We start from the raw sequence: 22,363 nt of genomic DNA on the forward strand, positions 1-22,363 counted from the left end.
ATGGAGGAAATGTACGTTTTAATAGTACTAACGTGGGAATTTTACGCTCGCCCGTTGAGTAAACACTGTGATTTACAACCAGAAACATCCCACAACTGCCGCTGGAGTGAGTCGCGATCGCGTATACCACGTTGGGGCCCACGTACCGTATGCACAAGTCGCATCGTTCCTGAGCGTTCAACAGCGCGTTGAACTTGGCGCGCTCAACTTTAACGTTCGACAGCACGGTCCGTGTGTCGACGGCTTAAGGTGCTTCACTGACGGTAACGCTGAATTGTGAACGTGTCATCATTTTTTGGTGTCCGGCGGATACAAGCGACAGCAGCTGGATATGGTCTCGACGTGGGTCTTTCCGCGCAGGATCGGTTCTAACGGGACGGTACACTAAACTGAATGGATTGACCGAGGAACGGCTCCGAGAGCCGTCTGCACACGGTCCGTGCTGCCGAACGTTAACGTTGAGCGTGCCGAGTTCAACGTGCTGCTGAACGCTCAGGAACGGTGCGACTTGTGCATAGGGTACGTGGGCCCCAACGTGGTACACGCGATCGCAACGCACTCCAGCGGCAGGTGAGGGATGTTTCTAGTTCGTAAATCACACTGTTTACGAAACGGGCGCGCGTAAAATTCCCACGTTAGCTCTATTAAAATGCACATTTCCTCCATCGTCCACGAAAAGGAAGTACTATGTCCAATCAATAAGGACGCAGGCTTATAAAGTTTCCATTACAAACAGAGAGATACAAATTTGCAATACTTCTCCACATAAGATACACATTATTTCAACATTCCCACATTTTAGTAAAACCTCAAGCTCTGCCTTACTTGATCACTGTTCCTACCCAGTAGCAGAATCTTTGCAACATGTGAATTACGAAGCGTAAAAGAAAAAGGAGCAAAATATCTTTATACAAGTAGCGCAAGCTGTCCTACAGATTTAGTCAATCGAACAAAGTAACCCCTCAAAAAAGGGGAACTTAATTTACCTAACATCAAATATTATAGTATATACTTATATTAAACTAATGATAAAGTATCAGAACCTAATAAAAACGCAAATGTTAGGAAAAATATTTGGAAGTGTGGAGTCGCGAACCATTACCCAAACCTATCACTTCACAACGATCAGTGACGCTTCTCACTTCGCTAAACCAACAACGCACTGTTAACACCCAATCATAGCACGTTACCACTTGCTGAAAACCTTAATGGTAGATATGTTACTAATTGAAATTTAATTATAACAAATTCTACCAAGAACAATGGGTTTTGGGTGGATCTTCAGTGTGTTGCTGCCTTCAAATAGCATACTTTCGTAATACGCAAGTTGCTGAAATTCTTTTGCCACGAATATGTTTCTCATTATTTTATTGCAACGAATCACACAGTTAGCAATGAGTTTTCCAGTGATTCTCAATTTGCTGGTTCTCAGAAACGGCATTTATACGTACAGGCTTGAAATGAATGCCAATATGGCGCCTCACAACTCTGTACTGAAGGGAGACGACGTGCGTCTGACGTAGGTGGCGTTGTGCCATCTCATTGGTCAACGCTCAGACGCACATTCAGAATATCTGACATGCTAGATATTGCTCCGCACGTTCGGAAACACTCCCGAACGGTCCGTGTGCCGACGACTTAAGGAAAATGTAATTCATCCACGAAAATAGTGCCTTACCAAACAACCGTTCGACCGACTGTCTACTATTGCTAGTCACCCTGAGACACTAACCAGCATGATAGACAGAGAAGAGAGAGAGAAGATTCAAAGAAGAGCGCGCGCTTCGATGAAGATTCCTTCAGTAATCGCAAGAACTTTATGGGGATATTCTACAAATTAATGACAGACGCCGCAAGGGAGGCTTTGTGAATCACGGAGAGGTTTAGTGCTGATATTCCTAGAGCGCACGTTCCAAGAAGGGTCAGACAACATATTACTCACTCACACGTATGTCTCGCAAAGTGACGGAACAGACGCGTTTCTCAAGAAGAGAAATTTGTTAACATCGGAAACAGATTTTGTGTGTTACGAAGATGTTTGTCGTGGGTGTAACCTTGTATGGAAGTGAAACGTGGACGATAAACATACAAAAATACAACAGAAGCTTTTGAAATTTGGTATTGTTGAAGAAAGCTGAGGATCAGATGTGTAGCTAATGAGGAGTTACTGAATGCAATAGGGGAAGAAAGAAATTTTCGCCACACTTGACTAAAAGAAGCGATCGGTCGATAGAAGGCGTACTAAGACATCAAGGTATCACAAGTTTGGTATTAGACGGAAGCGTGCGCGTGCGTCTGTGTGTGTGTGTGTGTGTGTGTGTGTGTGTGTGTGTGTGTGTGTGTGTGTGTGTGTCGTTAGATGGTTTGCAGAACGTACATGTAATCGTTTGTGAAGACACCTGACATCCCACAGTTAATACGGCAACTGGACGACAGCCATAGTTCATGAGCCTACTCGAAGCGTAAATGGTTGCGAAAGCATACTTGACCTCTTAGCAACAAATAATCCTGACGAATACAGGGAGTAGCGACCACAAGGCAGTTGCTGCTAAGCTGAATACCGTAACACCCACAACCATAAAAAAGAAACGCAAAGTCATCTATTAAAAAAAAAAGCTGATAAAAATGCTCTTAACACCTTTTTAAGAGACAGTCTCCGCCTCTTGCGATCTGTTCACGTAAGTGTAGAAAAGATTTGGAATGATTTCAGAGAGATAGTATTGACGGCAGCTGAGATATATATCATAAATTAATAAGTGATGGTACTGATCCTCCATGATACACAAAACAGGTCAAATCGCTGTTACAGAAGCAACGAAAAAAGCATGCCAAATTTAAAAAAAACGCAAAATCCCCAAGATTGGCAAAGTTTTCCAGAAGTTCGAAATATAGTGCGTGCTTCAATACGAGATGCTTTTAATAATTTCCACAATGAAACTCAGTCTCGCAATTTGGCAGAAAACCCAAAGAGATTCTGGTCATACATAAAGCACACCAGTGGCAAGACGCAATCAATACCTTCACTGCGCGATAACTACGGTGAAGTCACTCATGACAGTGCCACCAAAGCAGAGTTATTAAACACAGTTTTCCGAAACTCCTTCACGAAATATTCCTGAATTCCAGTCAAGAACAACTGCCAAGATGAGAAACATAGAACTAGATATCCTCGGTGAAGCAAAGCAGCTTAAATCACTTAATAAAGGCAAGGCTTCCGGTCCGGATGGTATACCAGTCAGGTTCCTTTCAGAGTATGCAGATGCAATAGCTCCATATTTAGCAATTATATACAACCGCTCGCACACAGAAAGTTCCGTACCTAAAGACTGGAAAATTGCTCAAGTCGCACCAATACCCAAAAAGGGGAATGTAGTAATCCGCTGCATTACAGACCCATATCACTAACGTCGATTTGCAGAAGGGTTTTAGAACATATACTGTACTCTAACATTATGAACTACCTCGAAGAAAACGATTTACTGACACACGGTCAGCACGGATTCATAAAATATCGTTCTTTTGGAATACAACTGGCTATTTATACTCATGAAGTAATGACTGCCATCGACAGGGGTTGTCTAATTGACTCCATATTTTTAGATCTTCAGAAGGCTTTCGACATCGTTTCTCACAAGCGTCTTCTAACCAAACCGTGCGCCTATGGAATAACGCCTCAGTTGTGCGACTGCATTCCTGATTCCCTGTCAGGTCACTGTTCGTAGTAATAGACGGAAAGTCATCGAGTAAAACAGAAGTAATATCCGGCGTTCTCCAAGGAAGTGTTATAGGTCCTCTATCGTTCCTGATCTGTATTAACGACATAGGAGACAATCTGAGTAGCCCTCTTAGATTGTTTGCAGATGATGCTGTCATTTACAGTCTTGTAAAGTCATCAGATGATCAAAACGACTTGCAAAATGATTAAGATAAGATATCTGTATGCTGCGAAAAGTGGCAATTGACCCTGAATAAAGAAAAGTGTAAAGTTATTCACATGAGTACAAAAGAAATAAGCTAAATTTCGATTACGCAGGAAGTCACACAAATCTGAAGGATGTAAATTCAACTAAATACTTAGGGATTACAATTACAAATAACCTAAACTGGAACGATCACATAGATAATGTTGTGGGAAGAGCAAATCAAAGACTGCGACTCATTGGCAGAACACTTAGAAGGCGCAACAGGTCTACTAAAGAGACTGCTTACATCACGCTTGTCCGTCCTATTCTGGAGTATCTGTGCGGTGTTGGATCCGTATTAGGGGTGGAACTGACGGATGATAATGAAAAAGTTCAAAGAAGGGCAGCTCATTTTGTATTATCGCGAAATAGGGGAGATAGTGCCACAGACATGATACGTGAATTGGAGTGGCAATCATTAAAACAAAGGCGTTTTTCGTTACGACGGGATCTTCTCATGAAATTTCAATCACCAGTTTTCTCCCCCGATTGCGAAAACATTCTGTTGGCACCCACCTACATAGGGAGAAATGATCATCATGATAAAATAAGAGTAATCAGGGCTCGCACAGAAAAATTTAAGTGCTCGTTTTTCCCGCGCGCCCTTCGTGAGTGGAACGGTAGAGAGACAGCTTGAAGGTGGTTCACTGAACCCTCTGCCAGGCACTAAATTGTGAATAGCAGAGTAATCATGTAGATGTAGATGTTCTCACCGCCGGTTGTCTGCGATCTACGAATACGATTCCCACCTGCTGATTAAGGCTGGAGGACGTTGTGGCGACCACACAATACTTTTATACGATCATTTCATTTCAACGACCTCTTATAAACAATATATACTGGTCAATGGCCATATTTGAAGCCAACTGGCTACTTACGCACTAAGTTTCGCAGACCATGTTGTGGAACACTAATAGTCTACTGGCAAGGAATCATATGGTTTTGTTTATTGGCAATAACATTTGCTGCTGTCAGTCACTATTTTTCTTTATTTATTGCTCTCATGACACATTTTTCGTGTACCATGGCATCTCAAACGTGATGTTGGCCATTGTGAGCTGCTGCACTATTCTGGTTAATTTACTATAACGTGAACTCGTCCATATGTATGATTACCGCTCTATCTTGCCTTGTAGCTCTGGAAAATATCTTTGTTACTGTTACTTACACTTATTACACCTGTGACTTTAATGACGTTCCGCGTGTTTCACGCTACGAAGTTCTGACTTACCTACTTATTAAAGAGTTTTACTTATATACATCATCGACATTTACAGAGAAATAAAAAAATGGTTCAAATGGCTCTGAGCACTATGGAACTCAACTGCTGAGGTCATAAGTCCCCTAGAACTTAGAACTACTTAAACCTAACTAACCTAAGGACAACACACACATCCGAGTCATGATTCGAACCTGCGACCGTAGCGCCTAGATCCGCATGGCCACTCCGGCCGGCTATAGAGAAATAAAACTACAGTAGACGCAATTAAACATTTTAATATGTGATTGGAAGGCTCGATCATCGTTAATTTTGAGGAGCAGTCCAGTTAGTAGGCTAGAGTTTTTTGTTCTAGAGTGATGGTTTTTGTGCGTCTCTCGGCAGCTCTAATGTCATATTGTACTAAGATGTCTGTTTCTCGGAAAAGCGTAATTACCAAAACCTTAAGTTTATCTTAATTGGAGTTTATGTACGTATATAACTCATAAGCCTTGCAGTTACTGTTTAACGCGTAATATTACTGCGAACCGAAAGATGTATTGTCGATAATATGAGTCACAGTAAACGCAGTACAGAGGTATATCTTAATAAAGACGTCTGCCTGACATACCAGACGACCATGAAGATCCAGCAAATACGATGCAGAAATTTGGTAAATACCACAGTTAGGTACAAGAGATGTTAGAAGTAAAAACTGGCCAGATCTGGGCAGGACTCCACACTGAGGGTCTCATACAAACTCAATTATGTTCATAGACATTTCATCCACTTTGGGAATCGACGATTTTTTTTACCATCGACATTGATACTGGCAAGATATCGATTCCAGGGATTCCAAAAGACTTACGATTTAATTTCAAGTCTGAAGTCGGATAATGAATGACAAAAGAAATTTTTTCGTGTGATATAATTAAGAATTAACAATTTCCGGATTTTTCCTTCACTTGTTCAATGAAACCTTACTTCTCCTTCAGGTTTCCATGAGGAAGTTTTTTTTTTCGATCATCACAATACGTGACATAAATGCCCATATCTTTGACTTAGAAGCTTCACTTTTTTACATCGCTAAGGGACCGCAGAGCTTAATACGTGACATAAATTCCAACTTAATACGTCTATTACTGAGAAAAAAGTTTTGGACATTCGGACGCACAGATGGACAGATAGAGAACAAGACGGAGCGGCGGACAGATGGCAAAAAAGTTATCCTATAGAGGTTACATCTCTACCGATTGCGATACACAACCCTAAAAACATGCTGATAATTACCTAAAGAACGAAATTCCAACAGTTTCACTACTACGATCAATACAGTTGTGGACTGAACATGATCAACAAAAATACTTTTAAATTATATTTCGATCACACAAATGTATGATTTTCCATCATCTGTTGCAGCTGCCCAATTTAAATGTTCGATGCGCCTGACGTTACAAAATATGGCGGCCAGTGCTGTTCGTTGCTGCCGCCCAGACCGCTGTAGCGTATAGATAGCTTCTCCATGTTCGTTATGTACCTCTTTGCGATCATACTATTATGCAAAGACAAACAGCTAGCTGTCCGTCACTTGCGACGACCGCGTTCAATAACCTGCCCAGCGGAACCTCCAGGATGATTCCACCGAATTCTAACCGCTGTAGCCAAGCTTTGACGTCCTTAAGCCGTAATTTCAATTAGTTTATTTGAAATATTTAAGTATTAGCCATAAAAAAGTATTACAATATAATCGTAAGAGAGTAAAGGAGGAGGAATACTCAAGAATTCTTTTGTTTGTATTAATCTATAAGTTATACAGACAAAAATGGTTCAAATGGGTCTGAGCGCTATGGGACTTAACTTCTCAGGTCATCAGTCCCCTAGAACTTAGAACTACTTAAACCTAACTAACCTAAGGACATCACAAACATCCACGCCCGAGGCAGGATTCGAACCTGCGATCGTAGCGGTCGCGCGGTTTCAGACTGTAGCGCCTAGAACCGCTCGGTCACTCCGGCCGGCGAAGTCACACAGAGCTCCAAAAGAAAACAAACTAAACTGTACGTGTTCTAGAGGCAAATGTTAAACGGAACAGGAAATTCCGAATATTGCCTGAGGCTATTGTCAATGACGATGTTGCCTGTAGGAAAGTTGTAATGTCAGAAACTGAATCCAGCAGGACCTGGAGGGGGAATCACCGGCTTGCGTAAGCACTGCGAGCTGACTCAGAATAAATAAATTTGAAGCATTACGCATGAACAGGCGAAGATATCCATTACTGTTCGAATGCGCTATTGGCAGCAAACACTGGAAGCAGTAATAAAAGTATTTTGGGGAAGCATACTTGAGCATCCTGTGGAGATTTCTTCCGCAAGCATATTCGATTTTTTCAGAGTTGCGCAAGCATCTGTACTTGATCGTGCGTGCCAAATTCATGTATGCTTTTACAAGCAAATATCAGTTCCGAAATTTGTTTGCGAAGCGGCAGCGTGTCAAGCGACCACAAACAGTTCAGTCGTGATCTGCTCGAGAATCTGCTGGAAGAAGTCTCACGACAATAGTACATTTACATCTACACTCCGCAAGCCACCCAACGGTGTGTGGCGGAGGGCACCTTACGTGCCACTGTCATTACCTCCCTTTCCTGTTCCAGTCGCGTATGGTTCGCGGGAAGAACGACTGTCGGAAAGCCTCCGTGCGCGCTCGAATCTCTCTAATTTTACATTCGTGATCTCCTCGGGAGGTATAAGTAGGAGGGAGGAAGCAATATATTCGATACCTCATCCAGAAAAGCACCCTCTCGAAACCTGGATAGCAAGATACACCGCGATGCAGAGCGCCTCTCTTGCAAAGTCTGCCACTTGAGTTTGCTAAACATCTCCGTAACGCTATCACGCTTACCAAATAACCCTGTGACGAAACGCGCCGCACTTCTTTGGATCCTCTCTATCTCCTCTGTCAATCCGACCTGGTACGGATCCCACACCGACGAGCAATACTCAAGTATAGGTCGAACGAGTGTCTTGTAAGCCACCTCCTTCGTTGATGGACTACATTTTCTAAGGACTCTCCCTATCAATCTCAACCTCGCACCCGCTTTACCAACAATTAATTTTATATGATCATTCCACTTGAAATCGGTCCGTACGCATACTCCCAGATATTTTACAGAAGTAACTGCTACCAGTTTTTGTTCTATCATATAATCATACAATAAAGGATCCTTCTTTCTATATATTCGCAATACATTACATATGTCTATGTTAAGGGTCAGTTGCCACACTCTGCACCAAGTGCCTATCCGCTGCAGATCTTCCTGCATTTCGCTGCAATTTTCTAATGCTGCAACTTCTCTGTATACTATAGCATCATCCAAGAAAAGCCGCATGGAACTTCCGACACTATCTACTAGGTCATTTATATATATTGTGAAAAGCGTGACCCTGCATCCAAACGTACAGAAAGCAATTAAGCAATCCGACCGTCGTCAAACGCCGTCATCAAGAAAATCAGCTCTATTAGAAAGAATTTTAGGAGAGAAATAAAAAAAAAACAGTGGATAATAGTTGGATGTCTCTGGAGGCCTTCGCAAGTCTTTCCCATAGCGAGACGTCATTGTCAATCTTTCGTGTGGTGCTATAGCTTCTGTCAATCATATCCTGCAGTTCAGAGTAGAGAGTTTTTACACACACACACAAAATTTACGAGGGCTATTCGGAAGGTAAGTTCCGATCGGTCACGAAATGGAAACCACCATAAAAATCAAAAGTGTTTATTTGGAATAGTAAGCTACACCTTACAACCACTTCTCTACATAGTCGACGCTCCGAGGTAGACATTTATCGTAGCGTTGTACCATCCTCCCAATACCCTCGTCATAGAAGACAGCCACCTGTGCTTTCCACCAATTCTCTACGCTTGTCTACACCTCGTTTTCCGTGCCAAAATGTTGTCTTCACAGCCTGCGGTTCACGTGAGCAGAGATGAAACTGAGATGGAGCCAACAGCGAGCTGTGTTGTGGGTGGTTCAACACTTCCCATCGAAAACGCTGCAGGAGCATCTTCATGGCCCCTGCAGAGTGCGGCCGAGAATTTTTATTAAGAAGGAAACCCATGACAGTTACGCTATGTGGGCTGCACGTCATCAGGCGAAATCTCTCACCAAGTCCTCATACTTGGCAGGAGACACTATTTTCTAGGCATCTTTCCGTGTTCACTGTGTGCTCAGAATTTGAAAAGAGCAACGAGCCGCAATCGATGGGCAGCCTAGAGACACTACCCAACACATTTTCAATACTTCATCGGATTTTCACAGTGGTTTCCATTTCGCGAACGATTGGAACTTATTTTCCGAATAGCTCATGTATATTGCAAAAGCAAACGCTGCCAGGGGCATCACATATGTACGTGTCAAGTTTGCAGAAGCTACCGTAACACAAGCATTTTGTCCACTCACTGTCAGCAAAGCTAATATTGAATTCTGAGATAGAACGGTCGTACGTCATCACGACATGCAGCAATAGTGCACGTATTATGCATTATGTTCGCTGCAATCTATGCTGTTATCTGCATATGATGTACGAAGCTAGGCTTCTAGACTAGGTACCTATTGAAGTACCTGTACAGGTCGTTCTCGGATAGAAACGCTTTCCCCATCCATGTACCTACACTGTAGGAAGGAAAGAAAATTAGGTTGTAACGTGCCATCGATTGGAAGAAAGGAAGAAAGGAAGGAAGGAAGATTAGGGTTTAACGTCGCGTCGACATTGAGATCATTAGACACGGAGGATAAGGATTGTTGCAAGGCTGAGGTAGTCTTATTTGAGAACTACAAAAAAAATGAGATTTTTGTTCTTAAAATGTTCTCTGAGGTGTCTATTTTATTGTAGTGTTCATCCCAAGTTCACCAGTAACTCCGTTATCGATTTACAAGCGATTTGTGAAGAAATTTTTCCGAGAACCATTCACAGCGGGAAAAAATAGTCGACACGTAATTTCAACGACGGCAGTACTGGCATTATGTAAATTACGAACGCGCTCGAGCATGAGATCGAACCAGCCTGTTACAACTTCCGCACAAAAATCTTATCGAGCGAGCAGCGCAGTGGATGACAGACGCTGCCAAAGAGGACCGCAGGACCACCATGGCCACGAAGAGGACGGAGAAGGATTTCCTTTTGCATCTGGAAGGACATATGCGTGGTCCAGAGATTGCTGACTTAACTACGGAAAATGTAACCCAAAACTTTAGACACATTTTTCTCAAAGTCGTATTTTTTTTTTTCAAATCGGCGGGAAACAACTTCACATCTGAACACAGGATATTGATCGGAATTTGATGGCGGCATTCTAAATTGAAGCCGTTCTGCGATATCTTCGGAACTCTTCTTTCAGAGCTCGCTTTGTCTCACTTCTGTGGTGGAAGAAAATGACATTTGTTTCGACGCGTCACCATTTTGTTATAACTTATTATTTTACACTTACCCTGTGTATGCTGATCGAAAATATATTGAAAATGATTTATTCAAAATTACTTTGTTACAGGTCCAGTAGGAGGGCTTCGGGAATTCCTGGCGATAACCTGTGTTCCGGCTGCAAGACGTCTTTCCGGCTGGTGTAGCGGTTACAGGAAATGTGCGATGTGGACACAAAAATATTTGAAACTTCCTGGCAAAATAAAACTGTATGCCGGACCCGCGAAAGGCAAAGGTCCCGAGTTCGAGTCTCGGTCCGGCACACAGTTTTAATCTGCCAGGAAGTTTCATATCAGCGCACACTCCGTTGCAGAGTGAAAATCTCATTCTAAAAAAAATAATTTCTTCAAGACAGAAGGTAAGGAATGGAACTAAAGAGTATCCCAAAGAACTATACACTCTTTTTATGACTGGAACAGTACTATTTATTAAGGAACCGAAAAATTTCAAAATTCAAAATAATGTGAACAAATGCAGAAACCAGCCTTTATCCAAGGTCTTCAGATTGTTGGCCGTTGTCCAGAGACAGTTGATAACGCTGACCTATAGAATCCATTAAGTTCCTAATCGTTGCAATTTTTTTTTTTTTTTTTTTTTTTTTTGTAACTGTGATTTCAGTAGCTGCACATTGACACATTGACTGTGATGTGTTGCTAGCACTGATACAGGGAAAACAGCGTTCACATTTTACAAAAGTTAATTGACCAAGGAAAGAAATTACAGTTTCTCACAGGTATCAAGACTTGACAGTATAATGATTCCATAATCTGACAAAGTAACACAAGTAGGATCTACATAGAAAAACACACTTGTATGGAAAATATTCCGGGTCCAATGAAGCTGTCTTGAAAAATATCAGCAAAGGAACAGAAAAGTCTATCCTGGAAACAATACAGCGGTGTCGCTCCCTGCGATGGACTTCTTACTTAATTCCTTTGGCCCCTATGGGAGCATAGGGCATCAGAAGAACTCGCCATCCGTCTCTGTCTTTGACCATTTGCCTCGATTCTGACCAGGTCTTGCCAACTCTGTTTGCTTCGCCTTCCACTGTCCTCTTCCATGTGCCCCTTTGTCTTCCTCTCTTCCTTGTTCCCTGGGGATTCCATTCCAATGCTTTTTTCTCGATGGCTCCATCTGATTTTCTCCAGGTGTTACCCAACCAACCCCACTTTCTCTCTCGTATCTGGTCTTCTATAGGTATCTGGTTTGTTATTCGCCGAAGCTCCTCATTACATATTTTTTCTGGCCACCAGATATTCATGATGCGTCGAAGACATCTATTTATGAAGCTTTGTAACTGGGATGTTATCTTTTTATCCATTTTCCAGCTTTCACTGGCGTACAGAAGGACAGCCTTCACATTTGTATTAAGAATATGGATTTTTGTTTTGTACGTGATATTTCTATTTTTCCATATTGGATACAATTGTATGAAGGCAACATTTGCCTTTTTAATGCGGTTTTCCACGTCATCTCCAGCTCCACCATCTTCCGTCACTATACTACCCAGATACAGGAATCAGTTGACAGTCTCCACCCGCTGCTCACCTATTAACAGTGGCACCTCCATGTTCCCTGAATTTACTCTCATTTCCTTTGTTTTTCCTGTATTTAACTTGAGGCCATCAGTCTCTGCTTCTTTTTGCAGCAAGTTTAATTTAGCTTGCATATCAGTCAGCCTTTGAGCTAATAAAACTATGTCGTCTGCAAAATCTAAATCCCCCAGACGTTCATGGATCCCCCACTGGATTCCTTGTCTCCTGTCTGCTGTGACTCTTTTCGAGCTGAGTCTAGAACAAGTAGAAAAAGTGTTGGTGATAAAATGCAACCCTGCCGGACTCCAGTCGTTACTTTTATGGGCTCTGTCATATTTCCCTTGTGGAGTATGCAACATTTGTAGCCATCTTATAAATCTTTTATGATGTTCAAGATCTTCTGTGGTATGCCATACTTCCGCAACACCTGCCAGAGCGCTTTATGTTTCACGGAATCGAAGGCCTTTTGAAAAATCAATTAATGCCAGGTACATGGTTGCTTGGAATTCTTTGCTTTGCTCTAAAATTATCCTAAGAGTGTTAATAAGATCAACACAACTGCGTTTTGCCCTAAAACCGGCCTGTTCGTTAAGCAGTCGCTTTCAAAGGGATTCTTTAATTGTGTTTAAAATAATTCTGGCGAGGACCTTACTGACAACAATGTAATACCACGCCAGTTGTTACAGTCTGACAAATTTCTCTTTTTGGGAGCTTTACCACCAAACCATTTTTCCACTCCTTTGGAGATTTCTCTTCAAGCCAAATATGCTTCAGCAAGAGATGGAGCATTTTAACAGTACTTTTAATACAGGCTTTTAAGAGCTCCAGTGCTATGTTGTCTAGGCCTGGAGACTTTGTATTTTTTTAGTATTTTCAAGGCAATCCTCATTTCGTCCATTGGGGGGCACTGCAAATTTATATCTTTATCTTCTTCGACTTCCTTTGGAACATCTCTCACCTGTTCCTCTTGGTTGTCTTCACAATTTAACAGTTCTTTTAAGTGCTCCTTCCATCTCTATAGCTGTGCCTGTTGAGTTGTAAGCATCACCCCATCCTTGTTCTTAACTGGTCCTTCATGTCTGAAGTTCTTCATTGACAAAAGTTTGGTAATCTTGTAGAGCTCTTTCGTATTTCCTTGTCTTGCTGCCTCTCCTGCTAATTTTGCTTGCTCATCTATCCATTTCCTTTTATCTCGACGTAGCCATACTTTCACTTTTTTGTTCGCCTCCGTGTATTCTTTATGAGCTTCGCTCTTCTGGGTCCAATGAAGCTGTCTTGAATAATATCGCCGGCCGCGGTGGTCTAGCGGTTCTAGGCGCTCAGTCCGGAACCGCGCGACTGCTACGGTCGCAGGTTCGAATCCTGCGTCGGGCATGGATGTGTGTGATGTCCTTAGGTTGGTTAGGTTTAAGTAGTTCTAAGTTCTAGGGGACTGATGACCACAGATGTTAAGTCCCATAGTGGTTCAGAGCCATTTGACCCATTTTTTGAATAATATCAGTAAAGGAACAGAAAAGTCTATCCTGGAAACAATACAGCGGTGTCGGTCCCTGCGATGGACTTCGGGAGAGTCTTAAAGACGATGGAGTTTGAAGCACCCAACCAGAGGCAAGGAGAGGCTCTCGAAGCCGGAAGAACTGACGTGTGCAGTTCTGATGCCGACCTTTATAGTGGCCGGCGGAGGAATACTCGGGGCACTAATTTCTGGTCACGTGTATGGCGGACGCGAATAGCTCCCTTGGAAGGAAGCCTGGTACCGCCGCCTGGTGTCCTCCCGTTACTGCGATTTCTTGAGGCTGAGGCGTGCAGGGGCCATGTAGGCAGCACGCGTGCCCCAGGTGCCCGAAGGGTTGACGATCGCTTTTGCGAAGATTTCCGGTATAGCAGATTCTACCGGGTCTTGTGCTTGTCTCACTAGGGGTAAGATAGATACTGCCTACAGGAAAATTAAAGAGACCTTTGGAGAAAAGAGAACCACTTGCATGATTATCAAGAGCTCAGATGGAAACCCAGTTCTAAGCAAAGAAGGAAAAGCAGAGAGGTGTAAGGAGTATATAGAGGGTCTATACAAGGGCGATGTAATTGAGGACAATATTATGGAAATGGAAAAGGATGTAGATGAAGATGAAATGGGAGATACGATACTGCGTGAAAAGTTTGACAGAGCACTGAAAGACCTGAGTCGAAACAAGGACCCGGGAGTAGACAACATTCCATTAGAACTACTGACATCCTTGGGAGAGCCAGTTCTGACAAAACTCTACCATCTGGTGAGCAAGATGTATGAGACAGGCGAAATACCCACAGACTTCAAGAAGAATATAATAATTCCAATCCCAAATAAAGCAGGTGTTGACAGATTTGAAAATTACCGAACTATCTGTTCAATAAGTCACAGCTGCAAAATACTAACGCGAATTCTTTACAGACGAATGGAAAAACTAGTTGAAGCCGACCTTGGGGAAGATCAGTTTGCATTCCGTAGAAATATTGGAACACGTGAGGCAATACTGACCTTATGCCTTATCTTAGAAGAAAGATTAAGGAAAGGCAAACCTACGTTTCTAGCATTTGTAGACTTAGAGAAAGCTTTTGACAATGCTGACTGGAATACTCTCTTTCAAATTCTAAAGGTGGCAGGGGTAAAATACAGGGAGCGAAAGGCTATTTCCAATTTGTACAGAAACCAGATGGCAGTTACAAGAGTCGAAGGGCACGAAAGGGAATCAGTGGTTGGGACGGGAGTGAGACAGGGTTGTTGCCTCTCCCCGATGTTATTCAATCTGTGTATTGAGCAAGCAGTAAAGGAAACGAAAGAAAAATTCGGAGTAGGTATTAAAATCCATGGAGAAGAAATAAAAACTTTGAGGTTTGCTGATGACATTGTAATTCTGTCAGAGACAGAAAAGGACTTGGAAGAGCAGTTGAACGGAATGGACAGAGTCTTGAAAGGAGGATATAAGATGAACAACACAAGCAAAACGAGGATAATGGAATGCAGTCGAATTAAGTCGGGTGATGCTGAGGGAATTAGATTAGGAAATAAGACACTTAAACTAGTAAAGGAGTTTTGCTATTTGGGGAGCAAAATAACTGATGATGGTCGAAGTAGAGTGGATATAAAATGTAGACTGGCAATGGCAAGGAAAGCGTTTCTGAAGAAGAGACATTTGTTAACATCGAGTATAGATTTAAGTGTCAGGAAGTCGTTTCTGAAAGTATTTGTATGGAGTGTAGCCATTTATGGAAGTGAAACGTGGACGATAAATAGTTTGGACAAGAAGAGAATAGAAGCTTTCGAAATGTGGTGCTACAGAAGAATGCTGAAGATTAGATGGGTAGATCACGTAACTAATGAGGAGGTATTGAATAGAATAGGGGAGAAGAGGAGTTTGTGGCACTGGTAGGGCATGTTCTGAGGCATCAAGGGATCACAAATTTAGCATTGGAGGGCAGCGTGGAGGGTAGAAAGCGTAGAGGGAGACCAAAAGATGAATACACTAAGCAGATTCAGAAGGATGTAGGTTGCAGTGAGTACTGGGAGATGATGAAGCTCGCACAGGATAGAGTAGCATGGAGAGTTGCATCAAACCAGTCTCAGGATTGAAGACCACAACAACAACAACAACAACACTTAACTTAAAGTCTCTGTATGTCCATCTTTTTAGAGATGGTTGCGGGACTATGCTGTTTGATAGCGGATGTCAAATTAAACACCTTTCAGCAGTTAAATTTCCAATTTTATTTTATTTGGCAACCAGTTTTAGAGTTTTGCTACGCCAACTTAAAAGTGGCCTCATCACTCCAAACAAACTAGTACGTGAATTGTTTGCCCTGGGTGCATCTTGCTTGATACCACTCGCAAAATTCAATTCTCCGGTTATGATCATCCTCAGAGATTGGAGGAATCTAGGAATAGAACTTCTCCACTGGACACGCTTCAAAATGCGATGGATGCTTTTTTTTTAACTCCTTTCTGAAGAGCCGCTCGCCGCAAAGTCTGTAAAGGATATATGCTTGTCACTGTCAAGCTAGGTTGCGATGCGATCTGGATTAACGCGGAAACAGAACAGCAGCTTCAAACAGCCAAGATCGCTATTGTGCAACCTTTATTGTTATGATCGGTTCAAGCAAACCACGTTGCCATCATCAGATCGTCCGCGCTACATTTCACAGAGTCTTGACCAAATGCATTTTATATCGTATCATATTATAAAACGATAGTTCATGAACGTGAGAACAACAGTATATCAGCAAGTCCAGCATAAAATGTATTGGCTTCATTCTGCTAATGTACGAACATGGGCTTGTTTAATCAGTAAAACATATACGTCCTTTTACATAAGTTATTTTATGCTTGACGTGCTGATATACTGTTGTTCTCGTGTTCATGAAATATCGTTCTTTGATATGATAAGATATAAGATGCATTTGGTCAAGATTCAGTGAAATGTAGAGCAGAAGACCTGATGATGGCAACGTGGTTTGTTGAAATCGGTTCTCACAATAAGGGCTATACAACAATGATCTTGGCTGAAGTCGTACTTCTGTTTCTGGCTTTATGGGATATTGCTGAAAGCCGTCGATAATCTCTCTCTCTCTCTCTCTCTCTCTCTCTCTCTCTCTCTCCTCCCCCTCCTTGTCAGGCCCGTTTGATGCTCGTAATCTTCCGAAATGCTTCTTATGGGCTTTCTGGACAGTTCCTTCTTCCGCAAACTTATCTCGCGGACTTGATAGTGGCATCGGTACATCTCGCTGAAACTTCACTGTGTTCTCAGTCTTTGTTGTGTACATAGTTCCGCGTAGTCAGCGCGTACACAACTTTCCCACTAGAGCGCGCCCCGCTAAACACAACAACGCAGGCGCAGCGCTCATCCGTATCCGCACTACGAGATGGCGCTGTCATAGAGACGGACCAAATTCTGCTTCCGCCGATCCGCGTATTAATATGTAACACAGCCAATGAGATTGCTGCTAACGTAGAACCTTTTCTCCTCGCGGATCACACTCGCGGAGTGATACCTGAACGCTCGAGGTATTATAACGAGTGTACAGACCTCCGATCAGTCAGTCTGCATTAGTCTGCACCAGTCTGCATTAGTATAGACCAGTCTATAGTCAAGTTTCAGTCTGCGCCTAATAAGATTATCATATTCCTGTACAAATCCATGAAGAGAAATGTATAGACACGTTATCAAGTATCAGATATGTGAGAATAAGATTAACGTACCAAGACCAAAGGAACTTCAGATTGTCAATTGTAAATAGCGTCCAGAACCAAGTTAAGTTATTTTTATGCTTGTTATTATTTTAATAAATGTGTGTGAAAATTAATCAAGTTCTGTTTAAAGTTGGTCACCGTCAATCTGCTACTCTAAGCGTGCAAGTGGCATTTCTATCGTCTGACCTAACAGCAGAAGATAAACACGCCACGATAAGACCACGAGACATATTGCTGACACTCGCCTACTTCGATAGAGCGACAAGTCAAATAATCTGATGGTGTGTGTACCGACGGTCTTACAGTACGCACACCACAGTCTTCTAGTAACACTACAGAATGAGCTTTCTTTGCCCAAGGTACACAGCCCACCTACAGCCGTTTTCAAGCCATCACACCTGGGAAAGGGAAAAAAAAGTACTCTACTTATTAGCTGTAAAAATATGTATACATTTTTCGGGAGACCCTGTACATCATCAGATTCAGCATTACTTTTCCTTTTACTTCAAAGAATCATGAAGATCACCTATTTTTCATGCGTTCAAAGAGGTATACCCGCTTAAAGTAGCGGCATCCGTTTCGGGTGAAAACGGACCGGTGGTACGCTGCGGTTCGGTGCAGTGCAGTCGCGACCTCGGCCACGAAAATTGCAGCCAGCAGCCTGGGGGCTAAGCTGCTGTGACGACAGCTGACGTTCAGCATCAAAAGCTGCCCCGTCCCCCAGGCTTCTGCTGCGAGATGAGCGCCCCATTGTCTGCACACTGGGAGGCGAGGTCAACGCCGTCCTGGGGCGTTCAAGAGGAGCCGGCAAGCGCCAATCGACCACCTGCGACGCGCCGCGCCGCGCTTGCCGAGGCGACTTCGTGTCGTCTCTGAGACGATACTGATCGTAAGGGGGCTCCATATACAGGGTGGTCCATTGACAGTGACCGGGCCAAATATATCACGAACTAAGCGTCAAACGAAAAAACTGCAAAGAACTAAACTCGTCTAGCTTGAAGGGGGGAACCAGATGGCGCTATGGTTGGCCCGCTAGATGACGCTGCCATAGATCAAACGGATATCAACTCCTTTTTTTAAAAATAGGAACCCCCATTTTTTATTACATATTCGTGTAGTACGTAAAGAAATATGAATGTTTTAGTTGGACAACTTTTTTCGTTTTGTGATAGATGGCGTTGTAATAGTGACAACCGTATAAGTGCGTGGTATCACGGAACATTCCACCAGTGCGGACGTAATTTTCTTCGTGATACATTACCCGTGTTAAAATGGACAGTTAACCAATTACGGAAAAGGTCGATATCGTGTTGGTGTATGGCTGTTGTGATCAAAATCCCCAACGGGCGTGTGCTATGTATGCTGCACGGTATCCTGGACGGCATCATCCAAGTGTCCGGACCGTTCGCCGGACAGTTACGTTATTTAAGGAATCAGGAAGTGTTCAGCCACATGTGAAACGTCAACCACGACGTGCAACAAATGGTGATGCCCAAGTAGGTGTTTTAGCTGCTGTCGCGGCTAATCCGCACATCAGTAGCAGACAAATTGCGCAAGAATCGGGAATCTGAAAGACGTCGGTGTTGAGAATGCTACATCAACATCGATTGCACCCGTGCCATATTTCTATGCACCAGGATTTGCATGGCTACGACTTTGAACGTCGTTTACAGTTCTCCCACTGGGCACAAGAGAAATTACGGGACGATGACAGATTTTTTGGACAAGTTCTATTAGCGACGAAGCGTCATTCACCAACAGCGGTAACGTAAACCGGCATAATATGCACTATTGGGCAACGGAAAATCCACGATGACTGCGACAAGTGGAACATCAGCGACCTTGGCGCGTTAATGTATGATGGGCATTATGGGAGGAAGGATAATTGGCCCCCAGTTTATCGATGGCAATCTAAATGGTGCAATGTATGCTGATTTCCTACGTCATGTTCTACCGATGTCACTACAAGATGTTTCACTGCATGACAGAATGGCGATGTACTTCCAACATGATGGTTGTCCGGCACTTAGCTCGCGTGCGGTTGAAGCGGTATTAAATAGCGTATTTCATGACAGGTGGATTGGTTATCGAAGCACCATACCGTGGCCCGCACGTTCACTGGATCTGATGTCCCCGGATTTCTTTCTGTGGGGAAAGTTGAAGGATATCGCTATCGTGATCCACCGACAACGCCTGACAACATGCGTCAGCGTATTGTCAATGCATGTGCGAAAATTACAGAAGGCGAACTACTCGCTGTTGAGAGGAATGTCGTTACACGTACTGCCAAATGCATTCAGGTTGACGGACATCATTTTGAGCGTTTATTGCATTAATGTGGTATTTACAGGTTATCACGCTGTAACAGCATGCGTTCTCAGAAATGGTAAGTTCACGAAGGTAAATGTATCACATTGGAACAACGAAATAAGATGTTCAAACGTACCTACGTTTCGTATTTTAATTAAAAAAAACCTACCTGTTACCAACTGTTCGTCTAAAATTTTGAGACGTATGTGACTATTACAGCGCCATCTACCACAAAGCGAAAAAAGTGGTCCAACTAAAACATTCATATTTCTTTACGTACTACACGAATATGTAATAAAATTTGGGGGTTCCTATTTAAAAAAATGCAGTTGATATCCGTTTGACCTATGGCAGCGCCATCTAGCGGGCCAACCATAGCGCCATCTTGTTTCCCCCATTCAAGCTAGACAAGTTTCGTTCTTTGTAGTCTTTTCGTTTGACCCTTACTTCTTGAGATATTTGGCCCGGTCACGATCAAGGGACCACCCTGTAGAGACGACCTCGAGGTTTGGTTTAGCTTATCCGTTACTGTAAACTTCCTATCAATACTCGCTCATCAATTAACACTTTCAGACGACATGGTTCCGTTTGAAGCCACCTAGGATTTTCTAATCTCGTGGCAGGTGCGTTGTAATACGTCTTTAGCCACCCTTCACGTCTCCAGTAGGTGCTGTTCTTGTTCTTTAGCAGCAGCGGCAGCTTGAACTACTTCATATGTCTCAAATCTTAGCAGTTAGATGAGTAAATGTAGGAGACACTTTTGCATGTGGTGCACGATTTTCCTTGCATTTTAAATAGATGCTGTAAGGCATGATTTGCTCATGGTTTAGGTACAAGAATCTGTCCTGTTAAATTTATAATCTGCGTATTGGGATGATAAATTTATGTATCTATTTTCGTAATCCTTCTGAAACCACTGCGGCTCGAAGGGCAACATGACTAGTTATGTCAGCCGGTCGGATTGGTCGAGCGGTCCTAGGCGCTTCAGTCTGGAACAGCACGACCGCTACGGTCGCAGGCTCGAATCCTGCCTCGGGCATGGATGTGTGACGTCCTTAGGTTAGTTAGGTTTAAGTAGTTCGAAGTTCTAGGGGACTGATGACTTCAGATGTTAAGTCCCATAGTGCTCAGAGCAATTTGAACTAGTTACGTCAGGTTGTTTTATTTCCAGTTTCACACGATGATGGAAGAGGAAATTCTGACCTTTTCAAGGGTTTCTTCTGATGACGACTCAGAGACTGACAGTAGCAGTGAAAGTGGAAATGATGTGTTAGTTGAAGAGAGTGGTCTCGATTTGGGGACAGTGCTTTACAGCAAAAAGTTTTCAAGACTAATCAGAAAGTACTGGACGTCCAAGCACATCATCAGAACTATTAGCAAAAAAAAATTAAAATTGTTGTTCCAGTGGGAAAACATACAACAGAAGCGAGTCACCTACGAATACGTGGCACCGTATACACTCCAACACAAAGATAAGTTTCAGTCGCACACAAGTTGCACCACCTCCCACCTCCTAAACAGTCAAAGAGTCGGAAATGGCCAAATGGCCATTTTTTAGAATTTGTTGCTGTAAGATCGAATCTGCCTCAAAAAATTTTATTATTGTTGATAACACATTGACAGACAAGCTGAGTTGAAGCACGGATATAATTTTTTACATTATCGACTTCTTGGGCTAGATTAATAATGTTGTTAATGAGGATAACATTTCTTGAAGCACAATAGATCTTACAGTAACTAAATTATCACATACAAGTTCAATAGCTGCACAAACCTGTACAGTTCCGGAGGCACTCTACTGAGTATTGAATGTTTTGTTATTTACTTCATCTTTAAGATGATTTAAGATTCGCGTATTTTCATTTTGCATTTTCTGTTCTCAATTCCAGTTTGAGTAAGTTTTTTATGTAATAGATGTTTTGTTTTATAAAACATGGTGTTGAATCATTTTCTTCTTCGTATTTACGTCCGCCGTTTTATATCCTGTTTCACGGCCGTTCAGCTATTACTTATACATACTGCTTTTACATTACGTCCAAGAACGGTAACTATGTCCCATCCTGTGGATACAATCATAGCTCTTCATTGATTACAGACACCGATCATATTATTTTGCAACATGACCTGTACTAAAATAGCGTCACACGGCAGTCTGAGAAATAATCTGTGCTTGATATGTAAAAAAAGGAGGTTCCAATACTGTGGCCTTCCGGGGTGGGGGTGGGGGTATTTTTTTGAAATTTAAGTGTGTGAAAAATTTATTTTAACGCTTCTTTTCGTCAGAGGTACCTGTACGGCGCACCGTCGTTTACTATCACTGGATATAACATTCAGAATACTCAAATAATATAACAAATAAATGACTATGAGGCACATGCCTTGTTGGGAAGTGTGTGCTCCTGCCGTCTCGAAGAATGCAAGTTGTTTAGCATAATCTGAGACCGTGATGGATGACACGGCATGATGTCATTATATAAGATACCAACATCTCGATCAACTGACTGATGGCGGTATCCATTAGCAGGATATTTAAGGCATTTTTCAAAATTTATGTTAACTGTAGTACTTCGTGAAAAGATTTTATTATCTACTGCAACGGTCGGTTGCTCCGAAAGAAATTTGAAAGTAAGTAATACTTTAAACAAAGTATCAAAACACAAAAAAAA

General features: G+C 42.5%; 1 protein-coding gene across 1 annotated transcript in view; it reads right to left on the minus strand.

Moving 5' to 3' along the window:
• The window catches only part of LOC124802750 (apoptosis-resistant E3 ubiquitin protein ligase 1), a 654,148-nt gene that overhangs the window by 350,432 nt on the left and 281,353 nt on the right, over positions 1 to 22,363 (minus strand). The gene's annotated exons all lie outside the window — the stretch shown is intronic.

This window comes from Schistocerca piceifrons, chromosome 6 (assembly GCF_021461385.2).
Source record: "Schistocerca piceifrons isolate TAMUIC-IGC-003096 chromosome 6, iqSchPice1.1, whole genome shotgun sequence".
NCBI lineage: Eukaryota > Metazoa > Arthropoda > Insecta > Orthoptera > Acrididae > Schistocerca > Schistocerca piceifrons.